Here is a 9,332-nt window from a genome sequence, read left to right as displayed (position 1 = left end):
AAAAAAAAAAAACTCCAACACAAAGACAGACTAACACTACATAAGAACCCCATCTGTAAGTGCACAACCTTTGAAGGCTCCTTCATCTCAACGGTATGTTCTATTACGAACCACTAAAAAATAATCACACCTATGACCGCATCTCCCGACTTTAAACTGCTAGTCTAAACATGGTTTCGTCATGAAAGTTTTAGAGATAAATCTATCTTTACAAAAATATTTTTCTCTTAATTTATAATTAGTCATAACAAGAAATAATTAGGTACAAATTTGGTCTAGAATTCAAAACTTTCAAATCTTACTGTTCCTTAACCAAATTCAAATCAAGATTCTTGAACTCCTAGTACCTTAAATAAAGTTGGTATCCTCTAATAAAACAGGAATTTCTCTTAAGATCATTAAATTCTTATAGACGCCAGACTCAATATCAATAATACAATTATGTTTTATCTTGAACACGCCAAACATGAAAGTAAAATGCGTTAATTTAACTCCATTTTATTGCCATCTTGAATGATGTGTAGGGTATATTCTTGATTTAAAAGTTCTTGTGACATGACAGTTCATATCAGTAAGGTTTTTGCAAAATCACAAGTTAAAAGACAACAACGATGAACCTAGGTCTATTAGTCAATTCAAAGACAATTTCTTTTTCCATCTTATCGATAATAATAGTTCAACTAAATCCATATTATGCAAAGAAACAAGTTTACGACTCATAAAAACTACTTCCTAAATTATGTCCTAAAAATTTGAAAACATAAGTTGTAGTTGATAATTACATAAAAATTTCCCTAAATCCATGAATTCCTGTCCAATTAGTCAATCCTAAAGATTGTAACTAGCATATAGTAATTGAAGCCCCACATGAAGTAATTTAAAGTTCCCCTTACCTAACTAAAGTTCATCTCATCTTTAATGAAACATGAATTGCACTGAAGTTCATGAAATGCTTATAGACTCCAACTCTGAGTTATTAATGCAATTATGTTTCATATGAGTTTGTCATAAATGAAACTAAGGTGTATTCAATACAACTTTATTTTCTTGTCATACGAGGCAAAATAGAAAAATTAAATCAAACAAACTGATGAACTGAACCGAATAAATCCAACCAAACTTGATTAGTTTGTTTCTTTTGTTGGGTTGTTGGTTTATTTGATAACCCTTGTATATTATAACAATTCAACTTTTCGTTTTATAGCCCTCCAACTACTAAGAGAAAAATATATTTGAGTAGAAGCTAAAAATATTGGATGTTCAAGAAAAGGCATTTGGTTTAGTGGTATGATTCTCACTAGGGGTGCAAGAGGTTTTGAGTTTAATTCTTGAAATGCCCCTATGTCTAAATCTCTTCTTATCTAAGGACTTCATATTCGAAATCAACCTAACTTCATATTCGACATTTTATACTTACCACCATGCTCTTAATACTCATAGTCTTTCTTAACATCCCATCCCAAGGCTTTATACATACGTTTCAAGTGGTATAACAAGGGCACTAGACTAACTATTTTATTTCTATTACATCTTTCCTTATTTATGAAATAATGCGTGGAGATATTTTTCATTTTCACAATTAGAGGTTTAGGATTTTTTAATGTAAGAATCGTGGGGATGTAGCTCAAATAGACATTTACTAAGTAAATAAATACATTAAAATAACACAAGTGACACATATGTAAACTATGTTATTAATATTTTATTTCTATTACATCTTTCCTTATTTATGAAATAATGAGCGGAGATATTTTTCATTTTCACAATTACTGATGACGAGAGGTTTAGGATTTTTTAATGTAAGAATCGTGGGGATGTAGCTCAGATAGACATTTACCAAGTAAATAAATACATTAAAATAACACAAGTGACACATATGTAAACTATGTTATTAATATTTTATTACTATTACATCTTTCCTTATTTATGAAATAATGAGCGGAGATATTTTTCATTTTCACAATTACTGATGACGAGAGGTTTAGGATTTTTTAATGTAAGAATCGTGGGGATGCAGCTCAGATGGTAGAGCGCTCGCTTCCAATGTGGAAAGTATGGAGATCGATACCTTGCATCTCCAAATGAATCGATCACTAAACTTATGAAATAATGAGCGGAGATATTTTTTCATTATCACTAAATATATTATTCCATCTTTCCTTATTTATGAAAGCGTAGATATTTTTTTTTCTTTTTACAATTATTGATGACGGGAGGTTTAGGGTTTTCTGATGGAAGAATCGTGGGGATGTAATTCAGATAGTAGAGCGCTCACTTCTGATGTGGAAAGTACGGGGTTGATACCTTGCATCTCCAAATGAATCGATCACTAAATATATTATTTCTTTTCAATTTTTTCTTATTTACGATATAATGAGTAGGGATAGTTTTTCATGTCACTATTATTGATGACGAGACGTTTAGGATTTTGTAACATAAGAATCGTGGGGATGTAGCTCAAATGGTAGACCGCTTGCTTTGCATGCGAGAGGTACGGGGATAGATACCACGCATCTCCAAAATAAAACTATGTTATTAAATATATTATTGAAAATTATTTCTTTTCAATTTTTCCTTATTCATTACAGGTTGAGTAGCGATATTTCTTCATTTCCACTATTATTGATGATGGAAAATTTAGGGTTTTGTGATGCAAGAATTGTGGGGATGTAGCTTCGCTTAGGATGCGAGAGGTACGGTTTAGCATACGAGAAGTACGAGGATCGATACCTCGCATCTCCAAAAGAAACTATTTATTATTAATATTTTATTTCTATTCAATATTTCCTTATTTATGACATAATATGCAGAGATACTTTTTCCTTTTCACAATTATTGATGAAGGGACGTTTAGGGTTTTTTGATGTAAGAATTGTAGGGATGTAGTTCAAATGGTAGAGCGTTCATTTCCCATGTGGAAAGTACGGGGATCAATACCTTGCATCTCCGATTGAATCGATTACTAATTATATTTTTTTTTTTCAATTTTTTCTTATTTAGGACATAATGAGCCGGGATAGTTTTTCATTTTCACTATTACTGATGACGAGATGTTTAGGACTTTGTGACATAAGAATTTTGGGGATATAGCTTAGATGGTAGAGCACTCGCTTTGCATGCGAGAGGTATGGGGATCGATACCCTGCATCTCTAGATTTTCTTCATTTTCGATACCCTGCATCTCTAGATTTTCTTCATTTTCAATATTATTGATGATGGAAAATTTAGGATTTTATGATCAACAATTGTGGGGATGTAGCTTGTGATGGGAATTTGAGGGTTTTATGATGCAACAATTGTGGGGATGTAGCTTAGATGGTAGATCTCATTTAGCATGTGAGAGGTAAGGGGGTATCCTGCATCTCCAAAAGAAACTATTTGTTATTAATATTTTACTTCTATTCAACCTTTCCTTATTTATGACATAATTAGCGGAGATAGTTTTTCATTTTCACTTGATGACAGGACGTTTAGGATTTTCTGATATAAGTATTGTGGGAATGTAGCTTAGATGGTAGATTTCTTGCTTGGCATGCGATTGGTACGGGGATCGGATCGATACCCCATACCTCCAAAAGAAACTATTCGTTATTACTATTTTATTTCAATTCAATTTTTCCTTATTTATGACATAATGAATAGCATTATTTTTTATTTTCACTATTGTTGATGACGAGATGTTTAGGATTTTATGATGTAAGAATCTTGAGGATATAGCTTAGATGGTTGAGCGTTTGCATCCCATGTGATAAGTACTGGGATCCGTACCATGCATCAACAAAGGAAACGATTACTAAGTATATTAGTTCTTTTAAATTTTTCCTTATTTACGACATAATGAGTGGGGATAGTTTTTCATTTTCAATATCATTGATGATGGGAAGTTTAGAGTTTTTTGATGTAAAATTGTGATGTGAGAGATACGGGATCGATACCTCGCATCTCCAAAAGAAACTATTCGTTATTACTAATTTATTTCTATTCAATATTTCCTTATTTATGGCATAATGAGTAGTGATATTTTTTTCATTTTCACTATTATTCATGATGAGACGTTTAGGGTTTCGTGACGTAAAAATTGTAGAGATATAGCTTTAGATGGTAGAGCGCCGCTTTGCATGCGAGTTGTACGGGGATTGATAACCCGCCTCTCCAAAAGAAAGTATTTAATTTGTTATTATATTTTTTCATTTTCACAATTATCGATGCCCCGCATCACCAAACCAAACTATTTGTTATTAATATTTTGATTTTTTTTTATTTTCACTATTATTGATGATGGGACATTTAGGGTTTTATGATATAAAAATCATGGGGATGTAGCTCAGATGGTAGAGCACTCGCTTTGCATGCGAGAGGTACGGGGATCGATACCCCGCATCTCCAAAAATAAGACCATCTAATATTAAATATATTATTTCTTTTCAATTTTTCCCTATTCATGACATGTTGGGTAGCAATATTTCTTCATTTTTACTATTATTGATGACGGAAAATTTAGGATTTTGTGATGCAAAAATTGTGAGGATGTAGCTCAGATGGTAGAGCGCTCGCTTAGCATGCAAGAGGTACGGGGATCGATACCCCGCATCTCCAAAAGGGAGAAATTATTTTTTTAAGTATGAATTAATTTAACATGTTATGTATAAGGTGGGTACGAGAGAAATGTTATGTATAAGGTGGGTACGAGAGAAATGTTATGTATAAGGTGGGTACGAGAGAAATGTTATGTATAAGGTGGGTACGAAAGAAAAAGAAAAGATACTTATATAAGGATTATTATATCATTATGAGTAATGTCTCATAGAGAGAGGACTTATTGTAAAGGGAATTTGATGAATTCCTTTATTATATCATTATGGCAAGGGAATTTGATGAATTCCTTTATTATATCATTATGGCTCTCTAATGTCTGATAGAGAGCTCATAGGGTATATGTCTCATAGAGAGAGGGTATATGTCTCATAGAGAGAGAACTTATGGGAATTGATGAATCATTATGGCTCTCTAATGTCTGATAGAGAGCTCATAGGGTATATGTCTCATAGAGAGAGGGTATATGTCTCATAGAGAGAGAACTTATGGGAATTGATGAATTCCTTTATTATATCATTATGGCAAGGGAATTTGATGAATTCCTTTATTATATCATTATGGCTCTCTAATGTCTGATAGAGAGCTCATAGGGTATATGTCTCATAGAGAGCTCATAGAGAGAGGGTATATGTCTCATAGAGAGAGAACTTATGGGAATTTTTATTATATCATTATGGCTGAGTAATGTCCCACAAGCACATAGAGAGAGGACTTGTAAAGGAAATTTGAAAGATTCCTCCAAAAGATAAGAGCTTATACTACTGTGGAAGATTCCAACAAAAGATAAGAGCTTATACTACTGTGGAGAGGGAATTTGATGACTTATACAATTCCTTAAAAGATTCCTCCAAAAGATAAATGCTTATACTAGTTGTGGAGAGGGAATTTGATGACTTATACTACTTGTGGGGAGGGACTTTGATGAATTCCTCAAAAGATAAGAACTTATACTACTTGTGGAGAGGGAATTTTATGACTTATACTACTTGTGGAGAGGGAATTTGATGAATTCCTCAAAAGATAAGAGCTTATACTACTTGTGGAGAGGGAATTTGATGAATTCCTCAAAAGATAAGAGCTTATACTACTTGTGGAGAGGGAATTTGATGAATTTCTCAAAAGATAAGAGCTTATACTACTTGTGGAGACGGAACTTCTTCACAATTGCAATATCTGACCAATGAATATTGTTGTCATTTATAGCTTCTATCACAATAATATAAAATTTGGGGTCAAAACCTATATGGGATTGAAAAGACCATTCTCCACACGCTTGTAGATTAAATTATATCTACCACCTCTGAAATTTTCCAAGGCAAACCTTCCTACAGCTTGCACTTCTTCATCATTGACATCCTTAATTGGAACTAGATTTTAAGGCAAATCTTCTCCACGACTCACTTTGGAACACTTTTATAGATAGTTTCAACAAACTTACTTTGCTCGTGAATAGTTTAGAGTTCAATATTTATAGTTGGAGAACGCTATTCAAATTGATAGGGTCGAATCTTACAACAAAGTCTAATTGGGCCTCCCTCTATTAGGAGATAGCTTCGAATCAAATTCTTTAGTTTGGACAATGGTTGCATTGTTTTAGTCAAACAACCGAGACTAGTGTACTACCAATAGTATAAACATTTTGTACCTGTATTTTCTTACATATTAACAATTGTATACAAATAATAATTAAATTTATGAGTAGAAGTTTGGATGAAGTTTTATTAAATAGGTAATCTTAAATTATATCTAAAAATATATAAAAAAAATTTTATATACATTTAGGAGAACAAAACAAAGATTTAAGAAGATGTCATTCATGCCATGTTTTAATTTTTATTCTTTCTTGTTTCCCAAAGATTGAAAAAAAAAAAAAAGTTATCCTCTCTCAACTATGGTTCGTTATTTGATTATTTTCTCTTGAGTGAATTTTAAGTGAAACACATTCTCTACCCAGGTAATTGCAAGATGCAAGCTTCACACTAAGAGGAATCAAAGTCCCAAGTATCAACGTCCTTTAAGTGTAAATTTTTGTTCTTCATCTCAACATAAATTAAACTTATTTTCGTGAAGATATCTATTTATAAAAGCAAAATATCTCAGAGTCACAAAAATAAAAATGAGATATAGATACCAGACATAAATATGATACCAAATAGATATGGTAAATGTTAGGATTAGATTTGATTGAGTTATTTGGATTAGATTCGATCTAGTTATTTGAATTAGATTTGATTTAATCATTCTTCAATTGGATGAGAGATTTCTCCCAATTCTTCTCATCTTTCCAATTTTCTTTTTCTATTCCTAACAATTTAGTATTAGAGCCATGCCCTAAAGTAGTTAAAACTAGAAGCAGCAGTCTTCTAAGTGTGTCATAATAAAAGTATGTCGATGGAGAGTCCACTTGTGCAGTCTGCTGGAGGAAGGAGTCAAAGTCGTGGAAGCTTTAGAGGCAGAGGAAGGGGACGAGGCAAACAAACCTTCAACAAGGCCATAGTGGACTGCTATAACTGTCACAAGTTTAGACATTTTCAATGGGAATGTCAAGCATGGTTGTAACCGGAAAGGGTAATGTATGGCTGGAAGTGAATAGAATCATAATGATAATCACAGGAGTGTTCTATGTGCCAGACCTGAGGAACAATTTGTTGAGTAGTGGTAAATTGCAAGCAAAGGGGGTTACCTTTTTGTTTCAAAATGGAACATGCAAGGTGTTTCATCTTGAGAGAGGCTTAATCATGGAGACAAAGATGTCTTTGAATCGAATGTTCGTATTGCATGCTATATCTCAGCCTGTAGCAGACACTCAAACTCAATTGAAACTTATGGGGAGAAGTGGTTCAAGGTCTCTGTCATACCCTCACCACTCCAATTCCTATCGCCATAGTCAGAGAAGCAGAAGGGACCCAAGTCCTTCCCCCTATCATTCCAATACCCATTTTAGGAGAAGCAGTCGATCAAGTTCCCTCAGCGCCAACGCAGAAGTAGGTCTTCCTCGTTATCTCCTTTCCCCAAATCGTTCAGTTCCAATCCTAGTTGTGCATCCACTGATCAGAATCATTCCATAGAGAAGCTTAAGAAAGAGGAAGAAGAGAAGAAAAGGCGTGAAGCAGAGTTGAAGAAGTTAGAAGATGTAGCTAGGAGGATGGAAGAACTAATTCAGAAGAAGATGCAGCTAGGAGGATGGAAAAACTAATTCAGAAGAAGGTTGAAGAAAGGGTAAACTCTGAAGAGACTAAATTAGAAATACAGAGGAGAATAGAGGAAGGTCGCACAAAGTTGTTTGATGATGTTGATGTGCAGCTTGACAAAGAGAAAGAAGCCGCTTTAACTGCTACAAGACAAAAAGAAGAACAAGCACGAAAAGAGAGAAGAGCTAGATAAAATGTTGGAAGAGAATAGAAGAAGGGTAGAAAAAGCACAACGACGATTAGTTCTGGAGCTGCAGCGGAAGGAAGAAAAACAATATTGTGAGCTCAAGTTGATTCAGAGACAAAAAGAGGAGGCATCTCAGAGAACTAAGCTAGATGATAAGATTTTGAGTTATGTTGGGCTGGGAGTTAGTGAAGAGAAAAGCTTACGGACTCTATGATATAGAAGCGGCAGATGAAAATAATGATATAGAAGCAGTAGATGAAAATACTGCAGAGGAAAATATTTCATCTAGCTCTTTGGCTGAAGCAAGCTCTCCTAACTCGAATAAGGCGAGGAATAAAAGACCACCAGTCTGGATGAGAGACTATGAAATAGGAGAAGATTTTTGTGAAGATGTTCATGAAGCAGTCTGGATGAGAGACTATGCAATAGGACAAGTTTTTTTTGTAAAGAAGATGATGAAGCTCAGCCATGTGTTACCCCTACTGAACCTGCAAACTTTGTAAACTTTAAAGGAGCATTGAAGAGTGAGAAATGGAGGCAAGCCATGGATCTGGAGCAATAAACAGAAATGGCACATGAGAATTGATGAAGTTACCTGGTGGAAGTTTGGTATGAGGTCGTAGATATAAACTGATTACTATTCGTGTTCAGTTTAAGGGAGGGGTTGTTAGGATTAGATTTGATTGAGTTATTTGGATTAGATTTGATCTAGTTATTTGAATTAGATTTGATTTAGTCATTCTTCAATTGGATCAGAGATTTCTCCCAATTCTTCTGATCTTTCCGTTTTCTTTTTTTGTTCCTAATAGTAACATGTCATTCTTAAAAAACTAGGACACCGATGTGACAATGATACATTAATGAAAAAGAATTATTTCAAAAAATTTATCAATTTTATATTAGACATAAATTCATATGTTTATATATTTGTATACTTAAAAAAAAAAAGCTTAATGTACGTTTCACTCTCAAAATATATTCAAAGTCAAGTGTCTGATACGATGGATTATAAATTTGTGATGTATCCATTGTATTAACAAGTGTTCAGTACATGCCCAACACGTGTCAGATTAGTGACACTAAGTTATTCTCATGCTTTCTTTACACCCATTTAAAGTAGTTCGAAAACTAGCACGTCAAATATTATTGACTAACTAAACTTCAATTTTGTGCTTTAAGGATGGTTTGACGAAAGAGAAATAAAATCCTTAATTTAGTACATGGTAGCAAGGATGGACATGAGAATGAGTTATTCTCATATGGGAAGAGATTTAACCTTAAGTTATATCTCATATCCTCTTTTAACCAATTATTTAATTTTATTTAGTATGTTTTAGAAAGATAGTAGAAAAAAAAAA

At 33.4% G+C, this 9,332-nt stretch overlaps 2 non-coding genes across 2 annotated transcripts; both read left to right on the top strand.

Annotated features, from left to right (window-relative positions):
• Window positions 1-4,313: 4,313 nt before the first annotated feature.
• On the top strand, window positions 4,314-4,386 carry TRNAA-UGC. Its single transcript has one exon. It is a non-coding gene; the product is annotated as a tRNA-Ala (tRNA).
• A 137-nt stretch (window positions 4,387-4,523) lies between these two features.
• Window positions 4,524-4,596, top strand: TRNAA-AGC. The gene has a single exon. It is a non-coding gene; the product is annotated as a tRNA-Ala (tRNA).
• Window positions 4,597-9,332: the final 4,736 nt, after the last annotated feature.

The sequence above is a fragment of the Cucurbita moschata genome, unplaced genomic scaffold, assembly GCF_002738365.1.
Source record: "Cucurbita moschata cultivar Rifu unplaced genomic scaffold, Cmos_1.0 Cmo_Scf00077, whole genome shotgun sequence".
Classification (NCBI taxonomy): domain Eukaryota; kingdom Viridiplantae; phylum Streptophyta; class Magnoliopsida; order Cucurbitales; family Cucurbitaceae; genus Cucurbita; species Cucurbita moschata.
Note: the sequence above shows the minus strand (reverse complement) of the source record. Positions and strands in the feature narration are given on the sequence as shown.